The sequence below is a fragment of the Ranitomeya variabilis genome, chromosome 6 (assembly GCF_051348905.1).
Source record: "Ranitomeya variabilis isolate aRanVar5 chromosome 6, aRanVar5.hap1, whole genome shotgun sequence".
NCBI classification, from domain to species: domain Eukaryota; kingdom Metazoa; phylum Chordata; class Amphibia; order Anura; family Dendrobatidae; genus Ranitomeya; species Ranitomeya variabilis.
The window spans coordinates 44,664,215-44,676,864 of NC_135237.1; positions in this window are offsets into that span (position 1 = coordinate 44,664,215).

Sequence of the window (12,650 nt, forward strand, 5' to 3'; positions counted from 1 at the left end):
TGAGTAGAGTTTATGGGGAAAATGTTACATAAATGGGAAAAGCAGAATAAGTGGGAATAGCAATCCGATCTCTAGAAATATTGTGTTTCCAGGCAAGTCTGTCCGTATTATCAATGTGTATGAGCTATAAATGGGTTGTATAATGTCTATCTATCTATCTATCTATCTATCTATCTATTATCTATCTATCTATTATCTATCTATCTATCTATCTATCTATCTATCATCTATCTATCTATCTACTGTATCTATCTATTATCTATCTATCTGTTATCTATCTATCATCTATCTATCTATCTATTATCTATTATCTATCTATCAATCTATCAATAGATAGATAGATAGATAGATAGATAACAGATAGATAATAGATAACAGATAGATAGATAGATAGATAGATAGATAGATAGATAGATAGATAGATAGATAGATAGATAGATAGATAGATAGATAATAGATAGATAGGTATGGGATAGATAATAGATGATAGATAGATAGATTATCTATCTATCTATCCATCTATCTATTATCTATCTATCTATCTATCTATCATCTATCTATTATCTATCTATCATCTATCTATCTATTATCTATCTATCTATCTATCTATCTATCTATCTATCTATCTATCTATCCCATACCTATCTATCTATTATCTATCTATCTATCTATCTATCTATCTATCTATCTATCTATCTATCTATCTATTACCTATCTATCTATCTATCTATCTATCTATCTATCTATCTATCTATCTATCTATCTATCTATCCATCCATGAATAAATACACATTTGTTGACAAATTATCTCAGGTCTCTATTTTGCAAATTAAAATATTGTCATTTACATAGGTAATAAAAATGCACCTTTTAATGCCCTGTGAATTTACCAAACTTTTTTCTATATATAGATAAAACCCTACAGCCCATTTCTACATGATGTTGCTATAATGTATTTACTATCTTTTAATGTAAAATGTAGGCAGATCCTCTGCATCCAAAGGACATTATATCTAAATGACCAAATGGCAACTGACTTCTAAAAATAAATTGCAAAACCAACACCTGAAGTGAAAGAGTTAATGCTATTTAAACAACTGGGGCTATAAAGCCTATGTTTATCTTCCTATGGCAGACAGGTAATAATTTTAAATCTTTTGCGCCCCCTGTAGGTCAGTGTGAGAATACGCTATTAAATCAGAATGGCTTTACAACCCAACCAAATCTTGCCTTAACTGTGTCCTTTCTCACCATGTTCAGCATATATTTCCCAGATGTAGTGCTTAAATCTACTCAGGCTAAATAGCTGTATTTAGTAGAAACAAGATGTATAATTATTCATTATCTATTTAAGTGAGACGTATGAATGCTGTCTGAAAATATGTAGATATTGATGTGAGCAAGAAAGAGACGTAGATAAATGTAGTGGAATACATGAGCTCAAGATAGCTATATGACAGATAAATAGATTTCTAAACATTTATAGATAAAATACATATACATATAAAATAAATAGATTAAAACTGATATCTAATAGAAGCAAATACACGAGGGATAACAGATATGAAACGCATATTTGGCAGCTAGATAAATATGAGCTAGATAGATAGATAGATAGATATTTAGATTGAAAAATATCAGATGGATAGATATCGAATAGATAGATTGTTAGAAAATTGATAGATATATAGAGACATACATATAATAGATATACTAAAATAAATCAAATAAACATCTAGATAAATAGATAGATGATAGATAATAGATAGATAGATGATATATAATAGATAGATAGATGATAGATAATAGATAGATGATAGATAATAGATAGATAGATAGTTAGATGATAGATAATAGATATATTTATAGATAGATAGATGATTGATAGATAGATAAATGGATAAATAGATAGATAGATAATAGATAGATGATAGATAATAGATATATAGATGATAGATAATAGATAGATGATAGATAGATAGATAGATAATAGATAGATAGATGATAGATAATAGATAGATAGATGATAGATATATAGATGATAGATAATAGATAGATGATAGATAATAGATAGATAGATAATAGATAGATATATGATAGATAATAGATAGATAGATAGATAATAGATAGATAGATGATAGATAATAGATAGATAGATAGATAATAGATAGATAGATGATAGATAATAGATAGATAATAGATAGATAGATAATAGATAGATAATAGATAGATGATAGATAATAGATAGATGATAGATAATAGATAGATAGATACCAGATAGATAGATCATTGATATACATGAGACAGTAGATATAAGAATAGACACTAGATGAATATCTATATAGATAAGTAGATTTAAATTAGATATATAGCTATATAGATGTCATATAGATAATAGATAGGTGATAGATAGATAGATAATACATAGATATTAGATAGATAGATAGATAGATAGATAGATAGATAGATAGATAGATAGATAGATAGAAAGATAATAGATATTTAGCGATGTTTGGCATTTTTCTTTTACAATTTAAGATATTTTGAAAGTTACCATAGAATCATAATTACAAGTAACAATTCTTGTGCCTATCAGGGTGAAGCACATTCACAAATTTAGATAATGTCAAAGTGTTACCAAAAAGGTGATATCGTATAAAAATATAACAATATGTCATGCCTCTCTTACATTTGATCCACTTTCCTCATAAACAGACAGTAAACCTGGTAATCTTCTGTAAAATATCTGTTTTCCACAGCTGATACATTTAATAATAATAATATAATAATCTTTATTTTTATATAGCGCTAACATATTACGCAGCGCTTTACAGGTTGCACACATTATCATCGCTGTCCCCGTTGGGGCTCACAATCTAAAATTCCCTATCAGTATGTCTTTGGAATGTGGGAGGAAACCGGAGTGCCCGGAGGAAACCCACGCAAACACGGAGAGAACATACAAACTCTTTGCAGATGTTTTCCAAGGTGGGATTAGAACCCAGGACTCCAGCGCTGCAAGGCTGCTGTGCTAACCACTGCGCCACCGTGCTGCCCGTTTACAATCATCTCCAAATACTTGTGAGATACAATGTATCTATTGTCCTGGAATTAGACAAGTGAAGAGTAGAAAACATGTGAAAACCTATAAAGATTTCTGCGTCTTTTCCAGGTTTTATTTATATGCTACTTATTATTTCCCCTGTTTGTTTTCTCTCGCTATCTTGGGATGACTGGTCATGCAGCATCACCTCCTTTGTTTTATCAGTTTAGGCTATTTTGGTTAAATAACTACATACTGGATCTTTTTTTTTTTTGGTCAAAGGAAGTGATAAAAAAAGGTTACAAATGGATGTATGAGACAAAGATACCAAAAAAAAGTCACCCACAGAAGCCATGTTGTCAGTGTGATCAGAACCTTTCTGTGCAAATGTATCTAGAGGTTTGAGTCTGAATTGTGAGACGCAGATACATGGAGGTTCTCGGTATTGCTTAGGATGGGTTCTTCTGAAATCTATGCCTACTGTGCCCATTAGAGGATTATCCTTTTTGTGTAAGATTGGCCAGCATACAATGGCATTTACAAGTAGATAAGAACTAAGATTTTCAATGCAACAGTATATAAAAGAAATGTGCTTTTTTACATTGGGACTCAATGGAGCAGATATGGCTCTGTGTCAGCTTACAGTGCATATATCTGAGTGATACTGGACTGTTCCAAACATAGTGTAAACCCGCACCCATATCCCAGAGAACCCATGAATAAATAGTGCCGATTTAGCATATTTCGGTCACTTAATTAGTATATAGGAAGGTATACAGGAGGCGCTTACATAAAGCAATGGTCGATATGTAATTGTTGACAGCAGTGTTGTTCCATTAGTTATGTCATTTGTTAGCGAGTAAAGTGATTGTTACATTGTATATATTTTTTGTGTAAATCTTGTAAATTATCTGTATGTGTAAATACTTCAGAAAAGAAAATCAGATTTTTCGCTGGAATGTTTGCAAGTGTTCCATTTAAATACACAAAATCCCAGGCAAAGTGCACACACGAATAACAATTACAAAAAATAGAGAAATCCAAAATACTAAATAATGTTTTACAGGGTGCACTACTGGACAATGCAACAGGGACAACTCGGAAATCAAACTAATTCACAACGAAAAAGGAACCCGAACAAATATCCAGTGCTTTAAATAAAGAAAATATTTATTTAAGGATACATAAACCATAGGGAGGGGTGGGAAGGTACCAAAGGAAAGAAGGCGGCAACGTGGGGGACACTGATTGACTGAAACTCAATATAAATATACACAATGTGGCCCAGAAAAAATTATTACATCATAGTATGCTTATATAGTCTTATAAAGGGTCATTATGCCACAAAAAATTATGCCACAAAAAATTATGCCACAAAAAATTGGAAGCGCAATCTAATCTAATCAAGAGGCAAATGTAAACAGTGTGCAGGCATTTCAAGAGTTAAACCAGTATACACTAAGTTCATCATGTCTGGGGGCTGGAATGAGGCCCCTGACGAAGGCAGACGCCGAAACGCGCGTCGGGGCAGGGTGCATCCCGGGGACTCTGACTGTACAGGCACAAGGTAATCTATTGGGTGGCTCATGGCTAACTTTTGGATGTGATTAATTATTCTTTAAGCTATGGATGCATACATATGCTTGGTGACTAGCAGCCTCATTCCAGCCCCCATACATGATGAACTTAGTGTATACTGGTTTAACTTTTGAAATGCCTGCACACTGTTTACATTTGCCTCTTGATTAGATTAGATTGCGCTTCCAATTTTTTGTGGCATAATTTTTTGTGGCATAATGACCCTTTATAAGACTATATAAGCATACTATGATGTAATAATTTTTTTGGGGCCACATTATGTATATTTATATTGAGTTTCAGTCAATCAGTGTCCCCCACGTTGCCGCCTTCTTTCCTTTGGTACCTTCCCACCCCTCCCTATGGTTTATGTATCCTTAAATAAATATTTTCTTTATTTAAAGCACTGGATATTTGTTTGGGTTCCTTTTTTCGTTGTCAATAAGTGTTCCATTTATCAGAATGGGGTTTGTATCAAGGAGTTTGTATGTTCTCCCCGTGTTTGCGTGGGTTTCCTCCGGATTCTCTGGTTTCCTCCCACATTCCAAAGACATACTGATAGGGAATCTAGATTGTGAGCCCCAATGGGGACAGCGATGACAATATTTGTAAATCTGTGGAATATAATGGCGCTATATACGGTAAGTAAAGTACATTTCTGCAGTCTCATTTAAATGCATACAATGAATTGGCCGTCATAAAAATGTTTGCAATATTTGTTTCATGTGACCAAGAAAAAGTATAGAGCGATAAATCATAAATGATAATATCTGTGAGGCGCTGCGGAATATGATGGCGCTATATAAGTAGGCAAAATAAATAATTTACATCTATTGACAAATATCAGAAGTAATCTGATAATAATCTGAACATAATCAGAAGTAATCTGCATTCTGCTCTATTCTCAGTCCATGTCGTCGTTGTAGAATAGAATTTGATTTTCTCTATAGAACAGTATAAAGTTTTCAGGCCTATGTTCTACGGCCAGACTTGCCTACGTGTTACAGGACGCTCCTGTGGGAAAGCTTGTGACTCCTTACCGTGGAGCTTGAGCCATTCTGTGTCATATTGTGCAGATATTCTTCCTAAGAAGCAAAGATCATGGTGTCAGATGGCGCACGCCGCATCCACGTTTTCTTCTGACATACTCACTGTATAGCCCTGTGTAAAATCAGAGATATATGGAGGGTACACTTCAATGGCCGCTGTATTGTGGATATATTCTAAGGCTATATATACAGTTGCACTACTGCATTAATATATAGCAATAATAAAATGTTATTTTTTTTTTGTTAACCGGTGAGATTATGCCGCTACAACCTCATTAAAACACTCTTTTAAAGGAAAGCTCTATCATATAAATTAGGCCAAGCGGCGTTAACCTCCGGTAGTTAAAGTTGCCAGAATGATCAGCGTAGATCTAATTATTAAAGAAACTCTCCAGCAGGGAAACAATAGAGCTCATGTATCAATAGCGTCGTTTAATCGATGTCCGGCTTCTCAGTATTTGCTGGTGAGCAGAGGGAGTGAAGCTGGCGGGCATGATGACTTACAGGAGGGTAAAGACTCCGCCATCCTACCTGTCACACAACGCAGCAATACATTCCCGTCCATAGTTATGTAGTCGGGTTGCAGAGATCTTCATCATCTACAAAGTATATATCGTATAAAACAAGATTACAATGGTCAGGAAAAAAAAAGAATGAATCGCTAGCATAAATGATACCCCATAAAATGCAAATTATAGGCCAGTAATTGTCTATAGGGCAGGACAGAGCTGCCCCCCTGACACCCACCACTAAGGACGGTTGCTGGGTGTCAAATTTACAATTATGGTTGAAATTGTACTAATGATATACATCAAATATTTGTTTGGTCCAATATTCTGAGATAATTTATTTTTTATATGTATTTATAGTGTTTTTTTAATGCAGAGTTCTAAAATTTGTTATGCATAGACATAGTCAAAGGAAAAATAAAATCTGACTGCAACCACCATTAGGGGGCGCTATCAAACGTTCTGCATTGTGTATTATTCTGAATGTATAATCAGTATGCAGGAAGCTCTCAAGCTCCCCCTAGTGGTGGCTGAGGGCATTATCTGACTCAAGGTCTGAACAGAGGAACTGCACCTTATTTCACAGACCTATTTACTGAACTGCAAAGGGCCTATATTCTGTTCTTGCGTGTTGGCTGCCTTCTGCTTTGAGTTATATTGAATGAGATTTTATTATTGCAGGCTTGAAAGCAGCGCCGGCTTGTCATATACGGATGAGCCAATGGTTATAATTGATCCACTACGTCCAATGTCAGACTTGCTGACGTGCTGATATTTCTTGGTCATTTTTAGGTCTTCAGTGACTTTCAACATTCCGACAGCAATAACGTTTCATTTTGACACTAATGTGTTTGCAGGGGGTTTCCTCCGGATCCTCTGGTTTCCTCCCACACTGTAGGCACACTGATAGGGCATCTAGATTGTGAGTCCCAATGGGGACAGCGATGATGTCTGTAAAACGCTGTTGAATTCATGGCGCTAAATAAGTGAGTAAAATAAATAAATAAATAAATAAATAAATGTAACCACATAACGGCACCATCTGGGTGTACATGTCATGTATTGATTGACCTTTATTCATTTTTTGGGAGTGAGAAGAGATGGGAAAAACCGTAAATCAAACACCAATATTTGTATTTTTTACAGTATGATAATAAGATTTAAAAAAAATAAGTCATTATGATTGCAGCAATATCAAACGTAATTTGTTTCATATTTTACTTCTACATATTGTTATTATTATTTTTGCACTGTAAAAATGGTTTTGTTTTGTTTTTTTGTTTTCGTGCAATCCAATCCAAAAAGTTCCCCAATACATGGAGAAGAAAAGGCTCAATTTTTGTAAGCCAATCTTTTTTCCTAAAGTAATATATAGAAATACTGATCCTATGAAAAACAGTTGGGTCCTGGTCCTGCTCTGCCCCATCTACATTGAGGTCATCTGACACAAGGTGAGGTTTAAATATTGGAGGATAGGTCTATCCTGATTTGGTACACCTTGTCGTAGTGGGATGGTTTTTTCACTTTTTTTTTTTTTTTAATCAAAAAGTGTTTACTAAGCACCTTATGTTATTTATATGTGCTATTACTATTTATAAGTGATGAGCTAGTGTGTTCGTTACTCGAGATGTCCGAGCATGCTCAGGTGTTCTCCGCTCGGAAATTATGTTTGAGTCGCCGCTGCTGCATGATTTGCAGCTGTTAGACAACCTGAACACCCGAGCATGCCTGGAATTCTCGAGTAAAGAGCACACTCACTCATCACTATTATTTATGCATTTGCTTACTGCAGGGTTATTTGATTATTATTATTCATTTTTATAGCGCCATTTATTCCATGGCGCTTTACATGTGAAAAAAAGGGCATACATAGACAAGTACATTTGCTCATTTTGTTTCTATCTTAGGTTCTGTCTGTTATATGGCCACAGTGTGAACATACCCTTACACATTGCGCATATACCAACTTATGTTCCGGCTCATTTTTTTTGGTTTTGCTGTAGTTTCTTGTACTTTGTACAAATAGGGACGTGGCACCCCACTTTTTTGAGCTAGGCATTTCATCTATAAAGCTTCCCATGGGCAGGTGTCCGAAATGGTCAGGCCCCGGTCCTCCTCTGCCCCCATTTACATAGAGAGAGAACACAAGGTGAGGTTTTAATACTAGAGAATAGGTCTGCACCGATTGGGTAAACCCTGTGGCAGTGGGATGGCTTTTATGATTTTTTTATTTAAAACAGTGTTTATGAAGCACCATATTTTATTTACATGTACTATTACTATTTAATATTAATAATAATAATCTTTATTTATATAGCGCCAACACATTCCGCAGAGTTTTACTTATTTCCTGCACGGTATTTGCTCATTTAGTTTCTATCTTAGGTTTTGTTTGTTAAATGGCCAAGTGTGAACATGCTCCTTCACGTTGCACGGATACCAACTTATGCTCCGGCTCATTTCTTTGATTTTAAGGTGCAAATAATGCCACAGGTGTTGTAATATAGGGGCAAATTTACTAATCCTGACCAGTATTAAGATATATAGTTGCTTATGCTGGATGCTAAGTGATAATTTGATAAATTGATATCTAACCTTACAAATCTTATTAGTTGACTTACTTTCTTGTCGTTCACTTTTGGAAAATTGTCTAAAGCGCTAATAAGTCTGGCACATGACCTGTGCACTAGAATTCCGGTTCTTTTAGAAGGTAATACTTGTGGGCTACTCTCATTTATTACAATAATTTTCAATATTATCAGATGTTTGGGGAACTACATTTGGCACCGTGCCCTGGTTAAGGCTTTTAATGAGGCACAGTCTGCCCGGGTCCTCACCAAGGGCTTATGTACCGTAGAGGCAGACATTGTGGCCACTATGGGGTCCATAGAGGGAGAAGGTCCGGATCTGGTTGTTCTATATTGGGCTTTATTCACCAATCAGTATTTTATCAGTATTAATATGACAAGGAGTGTCTCCAAAACACAGAACAGGTATCAATCTTTCAATTATAGTTTTTCTTTGTAAGTTCCGCTCATTTGACACTAAAACGCTGATGCAAAATGGCCAATTCTATGAGAAGTAGGGATGTGATTTTGCAGTATATAGTATAGGGGCAGACACATTCAGAAGAGGACCCCTGACTTTGCTTCATTGACTCCCTCTTCTCTTGACTAGTGATGAGCGAATATACTCGTTACTCGAGATTTCTCGAGCACGCTCGGGGGTCCTCGGAGTATTTTTAGTGCTCGGATATTTAGTTTTTATTGCCGCAGCTGAATGATTTACAGCTACTAGCCAGGCTGAGTACATGTGGGGATTGCCTTGCAACCAGGAAACCCCCACATGTACTTATGCTGGCTAACAGATGTAAATCATTCAGCTTCGGCAATAAAAACTAAATCCCCGAGCACTAAAAAATACTCTGAGGACCCCCGAGCATGCTCGAGAAATCTCGAGTAACGAGTATATTCGCTCATCACTACTCTTGACACTTCTGCCTATGGCACAATAACCTATTATTATTTCTTGATGATGCATGCCATGTTAGCAATCCTTACAGGAATTAATATCAAAGACATCTAGACGTACACACATCCCTCATCTCTTCTGGAGCAAAAATCTGCCATTGTTATGAAGTTTATGGATATATAGTAAATCTGCTAGTGACCCGCGTCTCAGATATGTCCTACACCCATCTAATCTTTAAAACATTTTTTAGAATTCATAACATTTGCAATTATTATCACTATTTACTTTCACCAGATTCTTTTTGTCCTTGAAAATTCTGAGCTTTTTTCCGAAATATAAGACTAAATTATTTATACATTCCAATAGATAATACTCATTCCTTGAAGTCTTACAGCAACATCAGAATGGAAACTATAGCATTAAATACCCTTTGAGGATAGTCGAAGGCTTTATGCACATAAATGTGTGTATGTCGGCCCATGACATAGTGTACAATACATCTTCAGACTCCATAACAAGGCTGCGAGTTTGGAGCTCTTTAGACAGCATTTCTAAGGATGTCTCTATTGACCAGTACTCACACCAAGAGACTTCATCAGACAGCTTGACTCTACTGCAGATGTATGTATGAAGATTCTAGAATAAGTTTATTCTCACGGTAAATTCTTGCATCACGCTTAATAGTAACAGGAGGAGCTGCAGCAGGTGAAAAGATTATTTTGAGCCAGAGAGATACAGAAATGAGCCTAGAAAGATGGCTGACAAACACTAACTGGGGAAGAAGGAAGGGGTCAGTTACATCAAAGCTGGGCTACAGTGAAAGAGATGGGACAAACCTCCAAAAGGCAAACTGATCCCAATGCAGTGTAACAGCAACAATACAATGATAATGCAGTGATAATACAGTTTTCCCCTAAAGTCAGTGCAATCAAACCCTGGACCAGTATATGTCTTATGATGGAACATACTGGTTTTTAGATGGATTCTGCGTTAAGATAATTTAAGCATACTGTTGTATGCATGGCCTCAATTCATTTCATTATTCCGGATACATATTATTAAGATCCCAAATGCATTTGCATGAAGTTTTTGTAATAAGCACAAATTAATCATCATGTAATGTTCCTTGCTCCCCTTAAGAGACTAGATAATGTTACCCTTTTTCTTATCCCGTTTGTAGACCATATAGGCCTTTCTCAAAAAGATAATATAGGATTTGGGACTGCTGTTCTCGTTATCTGCCAGAAATGTCTATAATACCCCCTTAACATTGTTCAAAATGTTACAAATAATAGTTCAGTTTATGGAACTGTTATTGTTGGACTAGTCAAGCGTTTTGTCACTTTAAAACATTCTTAGAGGCTTTTTTCAGTGACATCTTGGACATATGCAACATAGATGCTATAGGATCTCTCGAGATCAATGGTCTCTAACGTTCTTCATCTGTGGAGTGGATTCTCTAAGTCACAGTTGGTTTGGTAAATTAGGATATGGGGGGGTCTAAGAAATCATAGCGTTCTTCACTTTTAAGGTGATACGGACTTTCCTAGTTGTAATTCCAAATAGCAAACCTCAAAATAATCAGTAGTTAATGATAGGAACGCTATTTGATTTGTAGAGTAGTCATGGACTTAACCAACGGGGATCGTCAGGAGAGCGGTCATGATAGGACAAGCTGGAAGATGAAGTTGGCAGGAGATGAAACTAGGACTAGAATAAAAAGTTGCAATGACTGGTGACACATCCATAGGCCACGTTCACCATTCAGTATTTGGTCAGTATTTTACATCAGTATTTGTAAGTCAAAACCAGGAGTGGAACAATCGGAGGAAAGGTATAATAGAAACATATGCACCACTTCTGTATTTATCACCCACTCCTGGTTTGGGCTTACAAATACTGACGTGAAATACTGACCAAATACTTAATGTGTGAACGTGGCCTTAGGAGCAAGCTACACTTGTAGGCAGAGGAGTCCTCTACCGTTGTCGTATTCAGCTACATGGACAATTCTATGATATGTAGGGATGTGGTTTTACAGTATATAGTATAGGGGTAGACACAGTCAGAAGAGGCCCCTATGCAAGAACAATATGGGAGCTCTTAGTAGTCCAACAGCTTATCACAATGCATCCTTTTATGTGTCTACTATAGAAGCTGCTTTTGAGGTGGGAGTGGAAACCTTACCTATTTGGCCCCTGTGCGGCTGCCCAGGTTGCACCAATGGCGTATCCACCCCTTAGTATAAGTTATCGAATGATCACAAGTTCAAGTTCTCTAAGAGGACTAAAAATAAAAAAGTATATATTTTCTAAACTATATAAAAAATATATAAAAATTACAATTGCCCCCTTCCCCACCTTTAAAAAAAATCAACATACATGGTAGTGCCATGTCCAAAAAAGTCCAATCTATCAAAATGTAATTTTTTTAACCTGAACGTTAAAAATGGAAACAAAATTGGAAGTTCCAAAATACCACTTTTTGGTTTCCAAAAAAAGCAAAACAATAGAAAAAGATCAAATCGTAATTTGTAACCCAAAATGGTATTAATAAAAATATCAGCTCCCCCAGAAAAAAAATGTAAATGTTACGGTTTTCAGAAAACGGCATCACAATTTTTTTTCATTACATATTTCACAGTTTTTTTTCTCCTCTAAAATAAAAAAATGGATAAGTTTGGTATTATAATCGTACTAGGCTGGAGAATTATTTTTCCAAGTCATTTTTACCGCACAGTGAACATTATAAAAATAAAACAAAAAATATTTTTTTGCAATTTTACTGTACTGGAAATTTTGTTCTTGTTTTTCAGCACAATACAAGGTAAAATTAATGATGTAATTTATTTCTACAACTTTTCCTGCAAACCTCCCCCACCCCCAAGTCTTGATGTAGCAATGTTGACAGAAAAATAAAAAAGTTATGGCTTTTGGATCAATGGGAGGAAAAAACGAAAATGCGGAGGAAAAAATTCTCAGATCTTTAAGGGTTTGAAAT